Raw genomic sequence first — 21,565 nt, 5'->3', positions numbered from 1 at the left:
TTCAACGTCGAGACGTTAATCACCCAATATGAAGAATAGCTGAAGTGCATGTTCCTGGAAGGAGTAGGAGAGGAAGACCAAAGAAGACCTGGGGAGAGACCATAAGGCAGGACATGTTGGTAAAGGGGATTAACATTGATAACAAGATAGAATTGTGTGGAGAAATGCAATTAGGGAAGCCAACCCCGCATAGGGACAAGGCAAAGAGAATGATGATGATAGGAAAGTAAATTACTTTCGCTAAGGCCTAGCCCTGGTTTTTCTCCGTATATTCCAGCTACAACAGTTTTAGAGTCATCTGTATACCAGCATTGATCTGCCATTATAACATTCGTTTCATTCGACTAACATTCGCCCCTTTCTGGAAAACGGACGGAATACGTATTTTTTAAAGTATATTTACGTTGAATTCCTGGCATTATATCCGACTTCTGTGTGCTCCGATTTTCCCTTCCTTCTCCTTGTCCGTCCATATACAGTGGGTGATCAAATTATTAAAGCCACCTAGTAAAATTTAATGTTTTACAGAGCTGTATATAATCGAGCTTTCTAATATATTAATGCGTTTGTTTCCATTTGACCGTCTTGTGACCCTTTACGAAAGTGAAATAAATAGTCTGACACTAGTGGCAACACGTGTGTGTGGCAATGCGTGACTCAAATGCCACTGTTTGTCAGTGCTGCCTAGCCTAGCTTGCAACTAGTGTGAATATTACTTTGTATTCTTGGTGTTTAGAGTTATAATAAACTTTGAGAGTTTTATTGATATTCTGACAGTCCTCTACTATTTTTTGTGAATTTAGCACGTTTGTGTAGGCTCGTTACACTCGTGGTACCAGAACACCATGGGAAAAGCCAAAGGCATCTACCAAGCAAAATAATAGAAATAAAAACTTTGTTATTAAACACTAATTACTCCAACAGAAGCATAGCATCCATTTATAATGTTTCAAAGGCAACTGTGGACCGTATAAAGAAAAACTTACATAACGTTATTAAACAAAAATAAAATTTTCTGAGGTGGCTCTAATAATTTGAACACCCACTGTATGTATAGGAGGGAGATCAAGCATAACCATTATGGTTGCGGTTCTGGTGGTTGACAAGTCGACATCGCTCCTGATGTGATTAAGCATGCTTGTCAATTCTCTTTGGTGGTCTCTTAATGACATCTAGACCACCATATTAATATGTTATACGTAATCATAGGTCTGACGGCAGTGATATAGCCAATATATCTGTTTTGGTTTGATACCTTATGTTTTCCCATATATCCTTCGACCTGTCCAAAGGGAAAGCTTTGCTTTGTTGGTTATTTTTACCAAATGGGCGTTCCATATAAGCCACATCTATAATTACTCCTAAATATTTAACCTCATTCGCCTCTTTGACAGTTTTCCATACATTGCAAGCATACCTATTATATGTTTTCTATTCCTTTTTATTGTGAAACTAACTGCTACTGTTTTACTGGGATTAATAAAGAGTTTTCAAAATTTCGCAGGGACTAAAGCAGGGAGATGGGCTGGCCTCAACATTGTTTCACCACTGAAATATGCGGTTAGGCAAATGCAAACTGGGCGAGCAAACCTACTGACCAACCGATCGGTTCAACTGGCCTCTTATGCCGATGACATTAATATTATGAGTAGAAAATCAACAGGAGCACAGGAAACATACGCAGAGCTAAAAACACAAACAAAAATACTAGGTCTGGAAATTAACACAGAAAAAACAAAAATAATGACTCAAATGAGAAGAATAATAGTCCCACAAAACATTATACATGAAGATGACATTGAAACGGGTGGAAAGTTTACATACCTGGGAGTAGAAATATATGCCGAATGATCAGAAGATGGAAAAAAACGGAAGATAATAACGCAGGCAAACAGAGCTTATTTTGCCCTCTCCCATACATTTCGGTCTAAAAGTGTCCACCGAAATACAAAGATGAGAATCTATAAAACTTGATTTCGACCAATAACATGCTATGGCAGTAAAGCTTGAGTCCTGAAAGAAACATCCAAAAACAAACTCGACACATTCGAAAGGAAAGTACTAAGGAGAATACTAGGACCTGTGAGGGAAAACGGAATCTTCAGAAGTCGATACAACAACGAACTTTATCAACTTTATAACGAAGCACCCCTATCAGACTTCATTAGAATACAAAGATTGCAATGGGCCGTACATGTGATCAGAATAGGGGAGGATAGGCTGCCAAAAAAAGCACTGAATGCTACAATGCAGGGAAAGAGACCGGTTGGAAAGCCAAGAAAGCGCTGGTAAGACACAGTAGACAGCGACGCACAAGCCCTTTTAGGGGTCCGTGTATGGAGAAGAGCAGTCAAAGACAAGCAAGGGTGGAGGCAAAAAATAAAGGAGGCCAAGGCTCAATTTGGGCTGTAGTGCCGTAGAAGAAGAAGAATACAGAGTTTTCCTTATCGTACCAACTAGTAATGATTTGTTATGTTTTTTGAAGTGTGCACGATAGGACAGTAAATTATTATTTTCTTACCGATACTGGGTTCCCTTTTATTGGAACGTACACAAACATAGGGGGGGGGGGTTTAAAGGGACAAAACCCTCAGAAGATTTTATGGGGTGATCAAATTTTACTCAAGATATTCCTGCCATAAGAAAGCCATCTGTTCATTTTCAATATAAAATCGGTAACACTTTTCGATATATTGAAAAAAAATATATATTCATTTTGTAATTACAAAGGGCTGTAACTTATCTTATGTGACATTTTTGTACTAAGGTAAGTTAGGTTCAATCGTGCCAATAGTAAGTCCGAAATATAATTTAAATACCTAGTTCAAATTTTGGGCTTCACTTGGTAAAGCACATTCTACCTGTTGCCTCGTTAAATGCTTAATTGGGTATACTAGTAAAATGACAGGGCCGCAACTGTTTGAAAGATATCTTAATTTAAGAAAGAAACGCATTTTACAAAATTAAGGAAACTAAAAATATAAATACTGCAGAAATAAAAATTATAATCTATTTTGTTAAAAGAAGACAAACTGCTGTGTCATTTGGAGTTACAAATATTTCAAGCAGCTATACATTTACATTTATTTTATCAAAACCTGGCGAGTACATTGAAATTTACCCAGATAATCCTATGATTACCCGTTTACCCCACTTTATCCGTAAGGCATACACCACAAGTCATACTGGGTTAGGATAAAATATGGAACCAAGCAAATATTTTTGAAACGAAAAGAACAATATTTACGAAACTTCGCATGTAAGTACAGTGACGCATTAAGGCATCTAATGCCATATTTTTTGTTACGACTCCACTTCCGGTTTCACCGGAAATACCCTTAACTTATTTAATTTTAATTGGACACCCTGTATATTTTTGCAGAATTTAAAAGAACTTGTTATTTTTGAAGTTATACTTCTTTAGGCGCGATTGAGATTGATGGTGAATTTATATTGGTCTGCGCGCAGGCGCACACCGACAGTATGGTATTAGTCGTTATACGGGCTCTGATTGGGTGTTGAAATGATCTGTCAATAATAAATAATTGTTCAATATGAAGGTAAACAAATGTATAATATATTAGTTTTATTGTTGTGAGGACAGAAACAAAAAAGTTTATAATTGTAGTGACATTTAAATAGTTTTTAAAAGCAACAGGTACGTAATAATTGTAAATATATCATAGGTACCTACCTATTTGAACCTACCAAAATACATAGTATGTAATACTTTTATTTACATAATTTGATTACCATCAAAATTTCTATCAATGTTCACCTAATATATTGTTTTCTTACTCTATGTTTTGTTGTATTTTTTCAATTCTAAATCATTTCAATTCAAAACCAAAATAATTTAATTTAATTCAAAAATGTCAAAAGCTTAATCCGTTTAGTTAGTCGATCTTCGCACATAATGACACATTGCCTCCGTGGCGAAGCTTTTAAGGTGAATGAACCCCAATATACAAACCGCGCTGATAGCTGGTTCGAATCCCAATAAAAACTTTTATTTTTTTATTTTTTTTATACATTTTATGATTGTAAGTATATTTATTATATAATTTTATTTTCAGAAAATACTTATTCCGTTAAAAAAATTTCCGACAATTAATGTTCAGAAATCATTTGTGGCATTTTTAATGTGTTTGTGTGTGTTTTATTCTTTTATTAATTTAATTTTTGGCACTGTTTTAATAAAAATGTTTGAGAAGTAGTAAGTATAAATTAGTTTAATATTTAAATAAAATAAAAATTAAAAGTATATTAATTTCGTTTAAATCATATAATAGAAGTATAACTTCTTACGTGCGTACAAAGTACACACACATTCTTTTTTAGTTCATAGGTACATAACAAATTTGGAAGAAAAAATTGTTAAAAAGTGTGTGTATATAATATTTTGTATTAATACAACGTAGTAGGAAATAAACGAGTACTATCTATATCTATACTGTAAACTAAAAATTGTTGTTTACATGCACTGCATGGCTTATTTGAATTTAGTATAGTAGGTAAAACCGTTACTGAACTAATCGACAGATATAAGTTGTATTAAAAATAGTTTATTTAAGCGAAAAAGATCGTATTGAAATATTAATAATAAATCGGTTAGGGTGAATTTTAATTTTTTGGAGGTGAATTTTCCAAATCGATTGATTAGAGGTAGAGGATTCATAGAGTGGCCCCCTCGTTCTCCGGACCTCAACCCGTTACATTTTTTTCTTTGGGGTTATCTAAAATCACGTGTTTACGTAAGGCGACCAAAATGCTTGCAGGATTTGAGACAAAGAATAATTGATGAATGTGAACTAATACGTGGAGAAATCTTGCAAAGAGTGATTCACGAATTTATTTATAGGCTTGTACGTTGTCAGGAGGTGAACGGCAAGAATTTTCAACATTTCAAATTATTTTTTATGACAACAAATAGGATAGTCAGGACAGCGAGAGACGGTTCCCCAATAGGAAGACGATCAGTGGGAAGACCACAAAAAAGATGGAACGACAACTTACTAAAAGCACATTGAAAAAACAGACAGCCATGTCTATACAAAAAGAAGAAGAAGAAGAAATTATTTATAATATCATTGGTCTAGCGTAAACAAATTAAAATATTTTTTAACTGTAAAGAGATTTATTTATTTTTTAAAATTTTTTCTTCCAAACTTGATATGTATGAATTAAAAATAACAAGTTCTTTTAAAATCTTCAAAAATATACAGAGTGTCCCATCTAAAGTAAATAAGTTAAGGGTATTTCCGGTGAAACCGGAAGTGGAGTAGTAACAAACAATATGGCAACATATGCCTTTTGCGTCATTGTACTTGCATGCTAAGTTTCATAAATATTGTTCTTTTCGTTTCAAAGATATTTGTTTGGTTACTTACTTTATCCCAACTCATAATCACCTAACAACATTGAACACAATATAGAAATAGTTTATGTTAATTTTTATTACTAGTTGTATGTTAAGGTTTTGTCTAAATATACAGATAAGAGAGATAAAAGGGAAATTTTGCTTTGGGAAATGTGAGATGGTAGCTTCTCACGATGGATATTGTACGTTCAATGGCAAAATAGTAATCATCCAATACGAAGAATCGCTGAATGTCAAGTATATGAAAGAAATATAAGAGGAAGATTAAAGGTATGATTAAACACTTATGGTACGAACATGCCGAAGATACAAGGATGAGCACGGTGTAGGTCGCGATTGCGGTCAAGGTTTACATAGATGACGGCCATAACATACCGAAGATACCTTCTTTTCAGTGTTATTTGCGGTTTCCATATTTATAACCAAAACTTGTCGCAACCTCATTACAAAAAATGAATAAATACACCAGCCGTATCTCCGGCGAATGTCACTGACATATGAAATTTAAAAAAATGTTGCAAAATAATATATGAATAATTGGTAAAGCAATATATTACATAATATGTACTACCACGATTACTGAAAGTACGGAGCAACTTTTAGAGATAATATGGATATTCTAAAAAATAAAACCAATTCCAAACCCTCTTTTCTTATTTTATATTTATTATTGTATTTTTTTGCTATCACATATTTCACGATGTCTTAAAAGAACTGATTCTAATACCCTTATAACCTAACCGAAGATTCTGCTTGATCGTTACGTGAACATTCCGTGCCATTCGGTAACCGTAAATAGTAACATTTTAAAGGGGTTCTTAGTTTGGTACAAAATTACTTTACCGTTTTCTTCGGTAATGTATTATTATTTTTTTTTAAATTACTACAAATTTGCATAATATGATGAAAATGAAATAATAGTCATATAATATTTGTTCAAATCTGAGAGACGAAGAAAAACATTTCGGTTGTTGCTAATGGTAGGGAGCCCAGGCGGGGATTGTTGCAGTTACTCGAGCGCATCAGATTATCATATGGGGAGAAACCTTGTAACCCGTAATTGTCCGCCTACCATATATTGGATCTTAATACAGGGGAGTTCGTCAAGGGGACCCGAAAAAACATCTATCCTTAAAAAACTCGAAATCGTCAGATTAAGATAAGGTAAGTTAAGTACATGCAGAACAGTGTAAATTTTAAAAATCTGACGGTTTGACCGGGGCGTAAGGAAATGGGTGAGTCCAAAAGTTTCACAAGAAAAATGCGAATATTTCTAGAAATAAACGTCAGATCGAAAAACTGAAAAATACGTATTCAATATTTTTCAAAAATCTACTGAATGATAAATAACTTGACATCGCACGGAGAGGGTGGGGAGTAAATTTGAAATTTTAAATAGGAATCCCGTGATATTTCGCGAAATGAACATCAGATCTAAAAACTGCAAAATACATGTATTCAATTCACGACTCCCACGGAGGTGGGGTAGGGAGTTACTTTAAAATCTTAAATAGGAGCACCAATTTTTTATTGTAGATTTGGATTCCTTACGTAAAAAGAAATTTTATTCGAGAAATTTTTTCGAATTATGGATAGATGGCTCTATAATCGAAAAAATCGATTGTTGGAAATGGAAAATTAAATTAAAAAAAGGAAAGTCCCCACTTAAATGGAAAACTTTAAGTTTTTTTGGTTTTAGGAGCTATTTTTCACAACCCAATAGGTCCCCATAACGCTCGAATGCTTCAAATGCACTAAAAATAGGAATTTAAATTGGAGAATTTGTGTTACTTCATAAAAAACAAGCTGAAAATTATCATAACGAAAACTTTGTTTATTTACGTATTTAAATTCATAATATGGGAAAGTGTTACTATGAAAAGTTGTTTAGAATTAAAAACTATGTTTTAATGTGCAGTTATATCAGTTTAATGATATCGATGGTTAGATATATCGAAATCCCCATTTTCAGATTTGGATTCAAAAGACAAAACTACATGAGAATCGATCGGTAAATCGGCTTTAAGTATTGTAGGAGCGGCGACACACGAACGAAGTTTTCGTTAAAAACAAAACTTCTACGAAAGATAGTGTGAGGCTAGGTAGCAATGAGAGGTGAAGGTGTTGCATGTGTCAGACATTGAGGTATTGCGAGTATATGATTTGCAACTCTTATGACCTACTCGTAATATTTACAATTTCTACTTACTGGGGTTTGATAGCTGCCAGACTAGGCACACCATTCATAGTACACCAAGGCTAAAAACCATGACCTGGCAGGCATCAGCGGTGCACGTGTATCTACCAGGTGAATCGAAAAGTGCAAATTTAGGGGGTAAAATAAACTTTTTCCTGTAAGGTTTAAATTTAAGGATGTGTTTGAGTAAGTCATTTAGAAGAAATGTGTACAATGACAGGCGATTCTGAAGAGCATAATACCTTGCCAGGCGAGGGGATAGATTCGGGGTTTTTCCTAAAATTATTTTTTTTTTGCATCGAACAATTTTTTTTTAAGTTTTTTGAATCATTCCAAACAGAAAAGGTATTTAGTGATTTTTCTCTTAAGTTAATGGTTTTTGTTATATAAGCGATTGAAAATTTTGAAAATTGGGAAATCGGCCATTTTTAACCCTAAATCGGACATTTATCTAAAAAATTCAAAGTTGCCAAGGTAGGTAGATATTCTTTAAACATTAATTGATGAAATCCCAAAGAGCCTTTTGCAATACGATATCGGAAACCCCTTTGTTTTTTAATTGCTAATCAAGCGGGCGTGACACTGTAGTATAAGTGAGGACTTTTTAGTTGGCATAAATTCATTATCTCGAGAATGGGCAAATTTCAAGAGAAATCCTCAGACAGGTCGATTTTTATTTTTAAATTAGGACTTTTTGGAGTATATATAATACTAGTGACGTCATCCATCTGAGTGTGATGACGTAATCGATGATTTTTTTAAATGAGAGTAGGGGTTGTGTGATAGCTCATTTGAAAGGCTATTTAATTATCTATTCAATAATATAAACAGTAACATAATTATTTGTACAGGGTGCACAAAAATTTTTTTTATTAAATTAACTTTGATTAAATTTGACAAATAGAAGAAATTTTTTTTTTGTACACCCTGTATAAATAATTATGTTAATGTTTATATTACTGAATAGAGAATTACATAACCTTTCAAATGAGCTATCACACAACCCCTACTCTTATTTAAAAAAATCATCGATTACGTCATCACGCCCATATGGATGACGTCACTCGTATTATAAATATATATGCCAAAAAGTCCTAATTCAAAAATAAAAATCGACCTGTCTGAGGATTTCTCTTGAAGTTTGTCCATTCTCGAGATAATGAATTTATGCAAACTCAAACGTCTCCACTTATACTACAGTGTCGCGCCCGCTTGATTAGCAATTAAAAAAATAAAGGGGTTTTCGATATTTTATTGCATAAAACTCTTCGGGATTTCATCAATCAATGTTTAAAGAATATCTACGTACCTAGGCAACATTGAAATTTTTATATAAATGTCCGATTTATGGTTAAAAATGACCGATTTCGCAATTTTCTAAATTTTCAATCGCTTATATAACAAAAACTATTAACTTAAGAGAAAAACAACTAAAGAACTTTTTTGTTTGGAATGATTCAAAAAACCTAAAAAAAATTTGTTCGATGCAAAAAGAATATTTTAGGAAGAACCCCTAATCTTTCCCCTCGTCTGGCAAGGTCTTATGCTCTTCAGAATCGCCTGTCATTGTACACATTTCTTCTAAATTAGTTACTCAAACACATACTTAAATTTAAACCTTACAGGAAAAAGTTTATTTTACCTCCTAAATTTGCACTTTTCGATTCATCTGGTAGATACACGTGCACCGCTGATGCCTGCCAGGTCATGGTTTTTAGCCTTGGTGTGCTATGAATTATCACTAGACAAATTTCTAGCCTTACAACACGACCGTTACTCGGAGGGTTCACTAGCTCTTAGACTAATATATTTCGGAAGAGAAAATGTTGAAAAAGTATTTATTAGACAACTTAAAGTTTTAAGAAATAGTTACTTTTCAAAAGCCTTCAATTGGATGTAATTTTAAATGACTGTTTTTCAAAGCATATTCAGCACAAATATCTATTGGCTTTAGCTATCGCAATTGCCTTAAATACACTTACCGGCACAAAAAAGTTTTACACAATTTATAACTTTATTATTTGTGCTCCGATTTTCAAGATTCTTGCACCAATTTGCAGATACACGTACTGATATCGTTTAGTATTATTTCGGTATCACACAAATTTGGCTTGTATGGCAATATATAGGGGTGAATGGAAGCGTTGTATTTTCTCCTAACTTTAAAAAATTCTATGGAAAAATGGAAGAGTAGATTTTGTTTCATAGTCCTGTCATATTATCCCGGAGCTATCACTAAAATTTTGTTTTTTTTTGAATTATCCGAATATCTCTTTTCTTGTAAGAGCTGTACCATTTTTTGTAAATAAAAGCACTGAAGGACTCATAAAATAGAGGTTGGATTGATAAGATTAGAATGGCCAGCATGCAGCCCAGATCTCAATCCTATTGAGCATTTATGGGATGAATTAAAAAAAAAGCTATTCGCCGTCATCCTATGCCTCCAGAAAATTTGGTACAGTTATGGCCCTGGTAGAGGAATGTCGGCTATTCCCCAGGCAAGGATAAAACATCTTTATTCGATATCAAACAGAATGCGAGCAGTCGTTGCTGCAAGAGGTGGCCACACCAGATATTGAATTGGTTTGTTTTGTTTTGACAAGTTTAGTGTGTTTGATATTATTATTTAAAAAAACCATCAAAGCAGTGTTTTTATTTACAGCTCTCACAAGAAAAGATATATTCGGATAATTCAAAAAACAAAACCTTAGTGATACCTCCAGGATAATACAAAAGGAGTATGAAACAAAAGCAGCAAATTTCATTCGTATTTGAATCGTCGGTGTGTTAACACGTTTTGTTTTTGTTCTGTTTAGCGGTCGACATACACGAGTGTGTTATTGTTATTTTGTTATTGTTATTGGAGTGAACGAAACTGTAAGTTTTGCACCAGCTTTGTTTAATTTATTTTATGTTTTGTTTATCAACGACCCAGTTAAATATTGCAAATTGACCTTGACCATAACTATGGCAAACTACCAATGTGAGAATTGTTTACATGAATTCCCCGAAAATGACAAATATAATAAGCTTCGTTGTTTTGGGGAATGTCAGCGAAATTTCTGTATGCACTGTTCTGGATACAACAAGACCATCACCAAAACTCTCCTGGACCCAAAAAATTCAAATCTGAGATTTTTCTGTAAACTGTGTGATTCGCCTAGCCTCAGATATTTAAATGAAAAAATAACAAATCTATCAAAAAATCAGATACCTCATGAGAACTTTAATGCCTTAATTCAACTAACTAAAAAATTGACTGATAATTTGCCCGTTTTTATAGAGACATACGATTTATTAACAAAAAAAGATGGCAAATTGGATTACCTTACAAAAAAAATTGACGAGATCCATAAATTAAATAGCCTAATGAATCCTGAACATCTTTTAAAATCGGTACGGCAAATGCAACAAGATATCTTCAATATATCGTCAGTTTTTTTCGGCTGTTCCGATGATACTATTAAGGTTCAAGTTGAAGACTCAAATTCATCCGAGATAAAATTGGGATTACAAAGGCTATCTGAAAACATCAGCGAAATATCTAATCAGATAAGTAATCTTTCCAGCAAACTACCTGCTATACAAACTGAAAAAGAGGTACCTAAAAAAAAGATAGTGTATGTCACTTCAAGCACCCAAACTGAAGGCCCTCAACATTTCCAAACCTGTCCAGAAAGAAAGTCAAAAGTTTCAGAAGATAAGTGTCATTTTGTTGTTATCAGTAACTTAACCGCAGCATACACCCCTATACAAATAGTACACTACATTAAAGAGAGGCTAGGTATCAAGGATTATATTAGATGTTACGCTCTCCCTAAAGACGCCAACACAGCAACTGGTTCCTCATTCAAAATAGGCATAAAATCCAAACCATCTATCGACTTATTATTTAATAAGGAAATTTGGCCACCTGGTGTCAACATTAAATGGTCTATAGAATCACCACACTCGGAACCACACTCTGAACCAAAGACTTCATCTGAAGAAAATATGAATCCGAAGTACATCAGAAGCCAGGTTAGCTTGGAAAACCCAATTACCATTCCAAGCAACAACAAAAATGAAGTTGAAGACACCAATATATTTACAGACAAGCAGGCCATCACAATTTGCAAATCTCAAGAGCCTTTCCGTTCCCATATCAATTTTGTTAAGAAAGATACTTTGGAACCATCCATAAATTTGGATCCTTTAACACCACCAAGAGTTAGACTAACTAATAACTCGAACAGTCGATATCTTCTTGCAAGATTAAGGGAACCAGACATCTTAAAGGCAATTAAACTACATCTTGCTTTTCTTCACGATCAGCCTGCTTCTGTATTTTATGACGGATATACCAACACCAGCGTGAAACTCTTTTTGGCTTCCGAAGGATTACCTACTAAGACTGAAGAACTACGAAAAGTTCTTCTAGAATTTAACCATGCCTATGGAATTGGTCCAGCTGAAGTGGAAGCTGATCTTGCCGCTTATAGGGCCTATCTAACTTCGGAACGAATTATACACCTACAAAAGTCAAGGGAATGTCACCGAAGTTATTATTCCACTGGCTCTCCAAAGCGAAATTTTTAAACAACACGACGTGTTCTGAGGGACTAGAAACCTCAAATTATTTTAGTGATGACAACTTTGGCATGGTTCTGATTAATATTCGTTCTATAAGAAATAAAACTGATGAATTATTTTTGTTTCTGGAGGAATTAGGATTTCCTCCGATAGTTGCGGTTACAGAGCACTGGCTTGAAGTTAACGAGCCTTTTTTTGTAGAAAAATATACCACAATTGCCAGGTATGATCGTCCAAGTTCGGCTCATGGAGGCACCCTGATTCTCTCTAGAAATAATGATTTTTCTCTGGTAACAAAATATGACTTTTTGTTAAGTGAATCCTTCTTTGAGTTTTCCTTAGTTTATAATAAAAATCTTAATCTTTACATTATTTGCATTTATAGATCACCTGATTCTACCGTGGAACTATTTTTTCAGAACCTGCTAAATTTGTTAGATGACCTGCCTCATAAAAGCAGAAAAATTCTATGCGGTGATTTTAACATTAATTATGCTGCTGCTAGTGCTACCCAAGTGTCCCTGGCAAACATATTTGAATCGTATGGTCTCTCAATGCACGTTGATTCTCCTACAAGGATTACAAAAACTACATCTACCATAATCGATTATATTGTCTCAGATTTCTCACCCCTTGATGTCTGCTCTACAGTTATTAATGCGGGACTATCTGATCATGAAGCAGTGTATACGAAGTTTAACATCTTCAGCAAACCCTCCTCAAAAACCCGACGTTTAGGTAGGATTTTTTCCGCCCGGAATTTTCGTAAATTCCAAAATTTATGCTTAACTTCTGAGTGGCAATTTCCTTCTATAGACGTGGACTATAATTTCAGTGTTTTTCTAGATAAGCTTCTCCACATCTTCAATAAGGCATTTCCTTTAATTCCTATTAAGCCAAAACATCGGAAACCTTGGGTTACGAAAGGTATTCGCATATCAGCTAAGAATATGCGTTCACTAATATACATCAAGAAATTTACTACCAATGTTGCTGTCACTGAATATATCATTAAGTACAGGACAACATATCTAAAACTTGTCAGGTCAGCTAAAAAAGCCTATTATCAAAATCGTCTGGGAAGCTCTAAAAGTGTTGCAAAAGAGACTTGGTCTATAATAAACGATCTTCGAAATAAAACTCACACAGCTCAATCATTTTCCCTTCCAAATCCTGAAAGTCTAAACGACTACTTCGTTAATGTGAGTAAAAATATAACATCAACAATTTTGCCGCAACAAGATCCTATTTCCTATCTTCCTAATTCAAGACAAGTCTCGAATTCATTCTTTTTACGACCAGTCGATAACTCTGAACTTATCCAAACAATCAATTGTATCAAAAGCAAATCATCCTGTAGTACTGATGGACTATCTATAAAAATTTTCTCTAATCTCACAGAAAATGTGTTGGAAATCCTCCTCTCACTAATTAATGATTCCTTCGAAAAAGGTAAATTTCCAGAGTGCCTAAAGACAGCCATTATTATTCCTCTTCATAAGGGTGGCGAAAAATCTGATGCCTGCAACTATAGACCTATTGCCTTACTACCGGTACTCTCCAAAATTATTGAGAGACTCATTAAAACTCGACTTATGTCCTTTATCGTTGATAACAACATTTTATCACAAAATCAGTTCGGCTTTTTAACAAATAAATGTACCACTGATGCCATGTTTTCTGTACTACATGAGGTTTACCAAGCACTAAACAATAATCTTTATACTGCCACTGTTTTCTGCGACTATGCCAAAGCTTTTGATTGTGTAAATCACGACATCTTGATTACAAAACTAAATTTCTATGGAATTCGAGGTATTTCTTTGAATTGGTTCCAATCCTACTTGAATAATCGGAAACAACTAGTTAGAGCAAATGATACTGACTCTAGTCTCAAAAACATCGTCTGTGGAGTACCACAAGGTTCAGTATTGGGTCCTATACTGTTCCTTATCTTTATAAATGACATCACTAATTTAAAAATCAATGGGAAAATTTTTCTTTTTGCTGATGATACCAGTATCACTTGGAGCAACTCAACTATTGCATCTCTTCATGAAACTATAACTTCGGATCTACTGACGATAAAGACCTGGTCTGACTCTAATTTACTCTCTTTTAACGTAAATAAAACAGTAGCATTATCCTATAAAGGAGCTCTTCAACCTTTGCCACTTAATAACAGCCAGATCAGTACCGTTGATTCTGTAAAATTTCTTGGTATTTTTTTAGACAGCAACCTCAAATGGTCCCTTCATATCGATTCGTTAAGTAAGAAACTCGCCTCAGCTTGCTATGCAATACGATCTGTCTCAAGGGAACTCAATTTAGCATCTTCTAAAATAACATATTTTTCGTTGTTCGAGTCTCATCTTCGATATGGTCTTCCTTTTTGGGGTTCTAGTACAGCTGGTCAATTTGATGTCATTTTTAGATTGCAAAAAAGAGCAATAAGATATTTGTTTGGCCTCAGAAGATCTACACATTGCAGAAGTTACTTCAGAGATCACGAAATTTTAACACTTCCATCTTTGTATATTCTAGAAACGGTTTGTTTAATTCGTAAACACCTTCATGTCTTTCCATCAAGGCCCAATCATCTTTACTCCACCAGAAATTCAATCTTTGATATTTATTTACCGATTCCATCCACTGAGTTAGTAAAGAAATCTATATTATATTCCGCAAAGAAACTGTACAATCATCTTCCGTTACAACTTAAATCTGCAACATCTTTCCCTAAGTTCCGAAAAATGACAAAAGCCTATCTATCCAAAAGACCATATTATTCAATAGAAGAATTTCTTAATGAATAACTAAGAAAATTGGGTTCCATGCGCAGTAGCATAAACTTGTCAGTTCCTTATGTTGTACCTATTTTATTTTATTTGTTGTATGTTCAATTTGCAATTTATATATGTTTTGCAATAAATTGTTTTTGTCTTGGCTTTTATATCTTATACTGTACATTGTTGACGATTTATCTAATTTTAGTAAATTGTAGTTGTTATTTGTTATTTATATTATGTTTTTCTTTTGACTGTATGTAAGCTTTGTCCATAAAATTGTAAAAATTTTCAGTGGCAATAAAGCATATTTCTATTCTATTCTATTCTATAGCCGTCCAATTTTTCCACAGAATCTATTAAAATTAGGAGAAAATACAACGCTTCCATTGACTATCGCATAAGGCCATCTAAACAAAATTTTTTTTGTTACTGGAATAATAACAAACGACATTAATACATGTACCTACAAACTGATGCAAGAATCTTGAGAATCGGAGTAAAAATAAGAAAGTTATAGATTGTCCAACTTAATCAATAATTTTGGGTGGCGGAGTTTTGAGCTGGTGATTGTATATTAATTAAATGTCAATCGGCATTTTATATATTTTTCTATACTTAAAATACTTTTATATTTAATTAATAATAATAAACATCACACGTAAATAGGAAAACAAATTTAAAACTGAACAGAAAATTTAAGCAATACTAAAGCAAAATTTAAGCAAATTGGCTAAAACTCTATTAATATACGACAATTTTAAATACTTATTAGTTATTTGTATACAGTTGAGTCCGCGAATTTTTACCCGTGCGTCATCATTTAAAGCATACGAAATAAGTCAATGATAAGTCGGAAATTGAAATTTACTAAACGCAACAGCTAGTCACTTACTGTCACTTGCTGTTGCGTTTAGTAAATTTTAATTTCCGATTTATCATAGACTTACTTCGTATGCTTTAAATGATGACGCACGGGTAAAGATTCGCGGACTCAACTGTATTTAAAGAAGTGTTGCAAAATTAGTTGTCGGTATTTTTAATGTATGTATTCTTTGATTTCTATACAGCACACTGCGTGGAATAAAATGTGTTCCATACCTTCAGTAGTCTGAAAATATACAATTTAAAAGAACATTTGAAAACAATTTAACTATTTGATTTTGATTGAATTTGAACCATTCAATTATATAACATGCTTATGGTGCTCTTTAAAAGCCAACCCAAAAATAACCTTGGGTTTTCTTCAGAGCCTTATTTCAGTTTTTTTACTAATTTTAAAAATGATAAATAATATGAACGGTGCCTTAAACAGAAAGACATTTCGAGAATACAATATAATGCTTAAATTTATCTAATATATGTAAAAACTTTTACCTGCAGTATCGACCTAATTATCGCTACAAAATCTACATTATGCCTAAAAGGCCTGGATCCCGCGTACCAAAAAAAGTTGATTAATAGCAAGCTAAAAATTTGCTAATAGCTTAACGATGTCTAGTCGGACAAACTTTGATGTATGTGAACAATGGAACAAGGGAAGTTTTAATTGTGGAATAGGTTAAAAATTCGCAACGTCAGACTACGAAAACGTTCCATGTATTTTGTCGGACAGAACTTTCAATTGATTTGTTACCATTTCATTAAACGCTCATGCAAAGATCAGCCTGGTATTTATCATCAACTGGGCATTTTAGTGAGTCCAACACGAAGAACATGTCAAATGACAGGAATTGTATTGGTGATAAATAGCAGTCTGATTTTTGCAGCAGTCTGATTTTTTGAAAGGATAACAAATCAACTGGAAGTTCTCTGCGACAAACTACATGGGGCGTTGTCGTAATCTAAGCTTCCAAATTTTTAAACTGTTTCACAATTAAAACTTTCCCTGTTCCAGTGTTCCCGTACCTCACAGTTTGTCCTACTAGACACCGTTAAGCTATGAACAAATTTTCAGCTTGTTATCAATCACAATTTTACTGTGCAACAAATAATTAAAAAAGCTATAGTCAAAAATGAAGAAATCAATTTAGCATTCTTAGATATGAAAAAGGCGTTTGATATGGTGGACAGTACAGGAATTAGGCAGAGCCTAGAGAAAAAGAATGTAAATAAAAACTGTTGAAGGCGGTATATAGTCTGTATCTATGAAAACACTAATAACCAAGTAAGAATAAGAAATAGAACTTCAAAAATCTTTAAAAATAATGATGGAGTCGGACAGGGTGCGATGTATTGAGCCCATTTTTGTTTATAAGTGTGATGGACGAAGTAATAAAAGCTCGCTGGCCAAAAAAAAAATATATTACAGGGTATAGAAATATGTAAGTAGTCAAAGTAGAAGTATGCGTATTCGCAAAAGATATAGTGCTTATAGCAAAAACAAAAAAAGAGACCTGGAAAAGAACATGACAATATAGACAGAAGAATTCAGATAATACAACTTACGAGTAAACACCGAGAAAATTAAAGTTATGATGGTAACAAAAAGCAATACAACAATAAACATTAACATTGAAGGAAGTAACGTTGAAAGAGACAGAAATGAGTGGCGTGTAGAAAAAATTTAAGAGAGCTTGTACACCTTAGGTTTCGTCGGGTTCCGACGGAATGATAATATGATAATATCAGCAGAAAAAACCAAATGACAACATCTAAATACTCACTACGATGTAAAATCGAAATTAATGGGAAAACAATAAAGCAGGAAGCAGGGTTTAGATATCTGGGAATAGATATAACCAGTTACGGAGATGTTGAAAAGGAAGTACGACAACAAAGCAAGTAAAGCGGGGAGCATGACATATTGACATACACGGCGGAGACAAGACCTGACATTTCTATAACGAGACGACTACTAGAAACAACAGAGATGAAAATACTCCGACGAATATCAGGAAAAAGTCTGTTGGATAGGGAGAGAAGCGAAAACATAAGAAGAGTATGCAATGTAGAACACATCAATGGATGGGTGACAAAACGAAAACAGGAGTGGAGCGAACACATTAGTAGAATGGCAGAGGATAGGATAGTACGAATAGCACGAGATAAGTCACCAAATGAACGAAGAAGTATTGGCAGACCAAGGAAAATATGGTGCGATGATTTAACAATTTAGGAGGCTAATATTGAAGAAAAAAGAGGCTTTAAAGCCTACATACAAGAAGGAAGAAGAAGAAGCAGAGCTTGTACACCTCGACACCCACGGGCAGAAGGGGTTTTTGATTATGTATGTATGTATGTGGATTTATAGAAGCTTTGCCAATTAGTTGTCGGTATAATGTATTTTTTGATTTCTATAAAGCACACTTCATGAAATAGAATGTGTTCCATAATAATTATGGTAGTCTGGAAAAATATAATTTAAAGGAACCTTTGAAAATAATATAACTATTAGATTTTGATTTAATTTGAAGTGAAACATTCAATTATATAACATGCCTATGGTTCTCCTTAAAAGCCAACCCAAAAGTAACCTTGGGTTTTCTTTAGATCCTTATTTAATCTTTTTTGACTTATTTGCAAAATAATAAATGTGAACGATGTCTTAAGGAGAAACAAATTTCGAAAACACAACATAATTCTTCAATTTATCTAATATAAAAGCTTTTGCCTGCAGTATCGACCTATTTATCGCTACACAAAACACACTATGTCTAATAATACAAGCAGCATAGATAATTTTGAAACTTACCGTATACTGTAATTTTAATACAACAACCGAAACACATGCTACTGAAAAATCCCGAATCGTTTCGTTTTTCACAATTTTTTTAAAAACATTGGTGTCATTTCAACAGCGTGCTGTCTATTCCTGCAATCCTTCTGCATTACTAAATCAATATTTTGGTTGACGCAGTCGCCACTGGAGGCACATTTTCCCCATGTCGTATTGAAAAGGGCGACATCCACGTGGTTGGGGTTATCATCAGTTACTACGCGATGATAGAGATACGATGAAAAAGTTTTAGTATCTACACGAATAAAACAATTGATTTAAGATAATCATCAAATAATCGGCAACGAAAGTAGGAAAGTTCCACAAATAAAAAAATACAGAAAAAATAATTGAATACGTAGTTTATGCAGACGAGAATTTAACTAAAACATTGTTAAAATATTGTTTTTAATTATAACACTGATATAATCAGTACCTACTATTTAGTCATGGTTTATTCATAATCGTTTTACAAACATCCATTCCAAACATTGTTTATTTTAAAATACACATAATTTCAAAAGTTATGCATCACCTAAAATTACGGTCATTTTTATAGTTGATTTTTTCGTTAACGCATTAGCGGATTGCGCTAATTTTTTTTTACTTTAGATTTTTCTAATGTATATATTTACACAGTTGGACAAAGGTTTACTCAAACTTCTTTTTGAACTTCCACCAGGTGGAAGGAAAGAAATGTTTTTCATATGTTAAGTTTGAGTCAACCTCTAGGTAGGACAAGGTAGAAAACCTTGATTACACGGAAACAGTATTGTAGCGAGACAGTGTTCTCGGCCGAGTGCTCGTTTGGTATAAGCATACTAACGAGTACTTGGCCGAGCACTCGACCCAGTCATATGGCGAGACAGTCACTCGGATCTTGTTCTATTTACTAGGCCGAGTCTTCGACCTCCCACCCTTCAATCGTAAACTCGCCAATCCACTCGGTATGTGTAAACAACACTCGCTGTGTAAAACTGTGTGTTTAACTGTGCAGAGTGTTTAACTAAGACGACTTGTGATAATTAATGTGATTTGTAATTCTCAAAAATAGCTAACAAATGGAACTCAGATAGAACAATAATGTTTAGTTCAGTTGTATAAGTCACACCCGTGCTTATGAAATTTCAAATCTTTGGAGTATAAAAATAAACAAAAACGTGATGCAGCGTATGTATTGATTGAAGAAGAAATAAATATTGTTGGTTTTAAAACTCAAGAAGTCAAATAAAATAAAAAATTTAAATTCGACATATAGGTAAGAAATAAAAAACCAATGAACCGAAGAAATCGGGAGCAGCGAAATTTGGTCTCCTTAAAATTCATTGTCTATAGTCGAAAACGCTTATCTCTTCATAATATATCCATCTATTTTTGTATAAGCAGTGGTATAAGCCGTTTGATATATTTTTAATGTTAGTTTTACGATCCATAAGAACAATACTCCTTGTTTTTGTGAATCGAAACTGAACTGACTCGCCTCGTATAAACCATCTCTCGCCCTCATCACTGTCTCGGCCTAGTAACAGTTTGCTGTCTCGCCACAGTACTCGTTACGTGTAATCAAGCCATAAGTATGAGTATACAATCGAAATCGAATTGTAGTCTTATGTGTTCTTTAGTCTTTAACATGACATGTTGTAACTGAACTAAAACCAAATTAGCAATAAATAAAACGGTTAACAAAATTTTAAAAACGGAAAGGTACATAACGTTAATAGTTCTAGTCAACACCTGAAGTATTAACATTTGTCGATCAAGTGAGGGGTATGCATAGCGCAACATAATAGAGACGAAATTGTGTAATGGAGGCTCTGTGATGTTTGGGGCGGATTTTCCTTAAAGTTGATGCCGCACTGCAGGAAGTTTGGTAGGATGGTTGATGGTAGATACCTACCTGGCGACCATCCAGCTACTTATACCGCGAATAACAAAACGGCGGTAGCCGCAGTGGACTTCCACTATCATCTAACCATCCGGTAATTCGCCAGGCGTCCAGGCCAGGCGTTTGATATTCCATCCTGGTAGCCAGGCTACGGATGAAAGCGTAATAAGTACTGTGTATAAAAGAAAAGGGCAATTTGGGACCCAGAAGACCCACTATATGTGACGAAACATGGCTTAAATTATCTGTTTTATTTTTTCTTTGCAGTTGCATTAAAAAAATCCAATATTCAAGTCAGTTGAATTTAAAAAACCATTTTTACCTTCAAGTCGATTTTTCTCCACTTTCTGAAAAGTGTAGTGAGTGAGTTTTACCTCTAATAGGACGATATTCTAAAAAACAAACCAAATGTAACGTAACAAATGAAACAAACGATTCCTCAGCAGTCAGTTGGATACTGACTTCATTTCACTCTTTCACTGCGTCCAGGATGCAGCGCCCCTCCACCATCCACCTTTAAAATCCACCCTCCAAGCGACCATCTAGCATCCTGCAGTGCGGCATCGGCTTAAAAGTAAGTACGGATTTGGTGTCTACGTGGTGGCTCTTTAAATAGCGGGAGGTACATTGCACATTCCACTCACAGGAGGTGGACTGGTGGACAATTTTAAAATATTAAATAAAAACACCCATTTTTTTACTGATTATTCCTTATGCAAAAATACATAACTTGTATTTGAGAAATTTTTTTGAATTGTTGATAGATGGCGCTATGATCGGGAGAAAACGGTTTAAATCCTAGGAAAATTAGCAAAACCGTCTAATATCTTGAGAAATATGATCCTAAATAAAAACTAAAAATAAGTGTTCAATATTTTTCAAAAATCTATCGAATGACAAAAAATATGGGCCCCTCCCTACCCCGAGAATAGGGTGTGAGCAACTTTAAAATATTTAATAGCAAATCCTATTTTTAATAACATATTCTGATTCTACAAAACATTTTTAACTAACTGCATTCAGTATA

General features: G+C 34.0%; 1 protein-coding gene across 1 annotated transcript in view; it reads right to left on the bottom strand.

Moving 5' to 3' along the window:
* The window catches only part of LOC114332084 (probable cationic amino acid transporter), a 208,813-nt gene extending 189,790 nt beyond the window's left edge, over positions 1-19,023 (bottom strand). The window contains exon 1 of the mRNA XM_050652864.1: positions 18,630-19,023. The gene's annotated coding sequence lies outside the window, so the exon portion shown is untranslated. The remainder of the gene's footprint in view (positions 1-18,629) is intronic.
* Between the last annotated feature and the right edge of the window lie 2,542 nt (positions 19,024-21,565).

Source organism: Diabrotica virgifera, chromosome 6, assembly GCF_917563875.1.
Source record: "Diabrotica virgifera virgifera chromosome 6, PGI_DIABVI_V3a".
Lineage (NCBI taxonomy): Eukaryota > Metazoa > Arthropoda > Insecta > Coleoptera > Chrysomelidae > Diabrotica > Diabrotica virgifera.
This window is presented reverse-complemented; position numbering and strand designations above follow the sequence as displayed.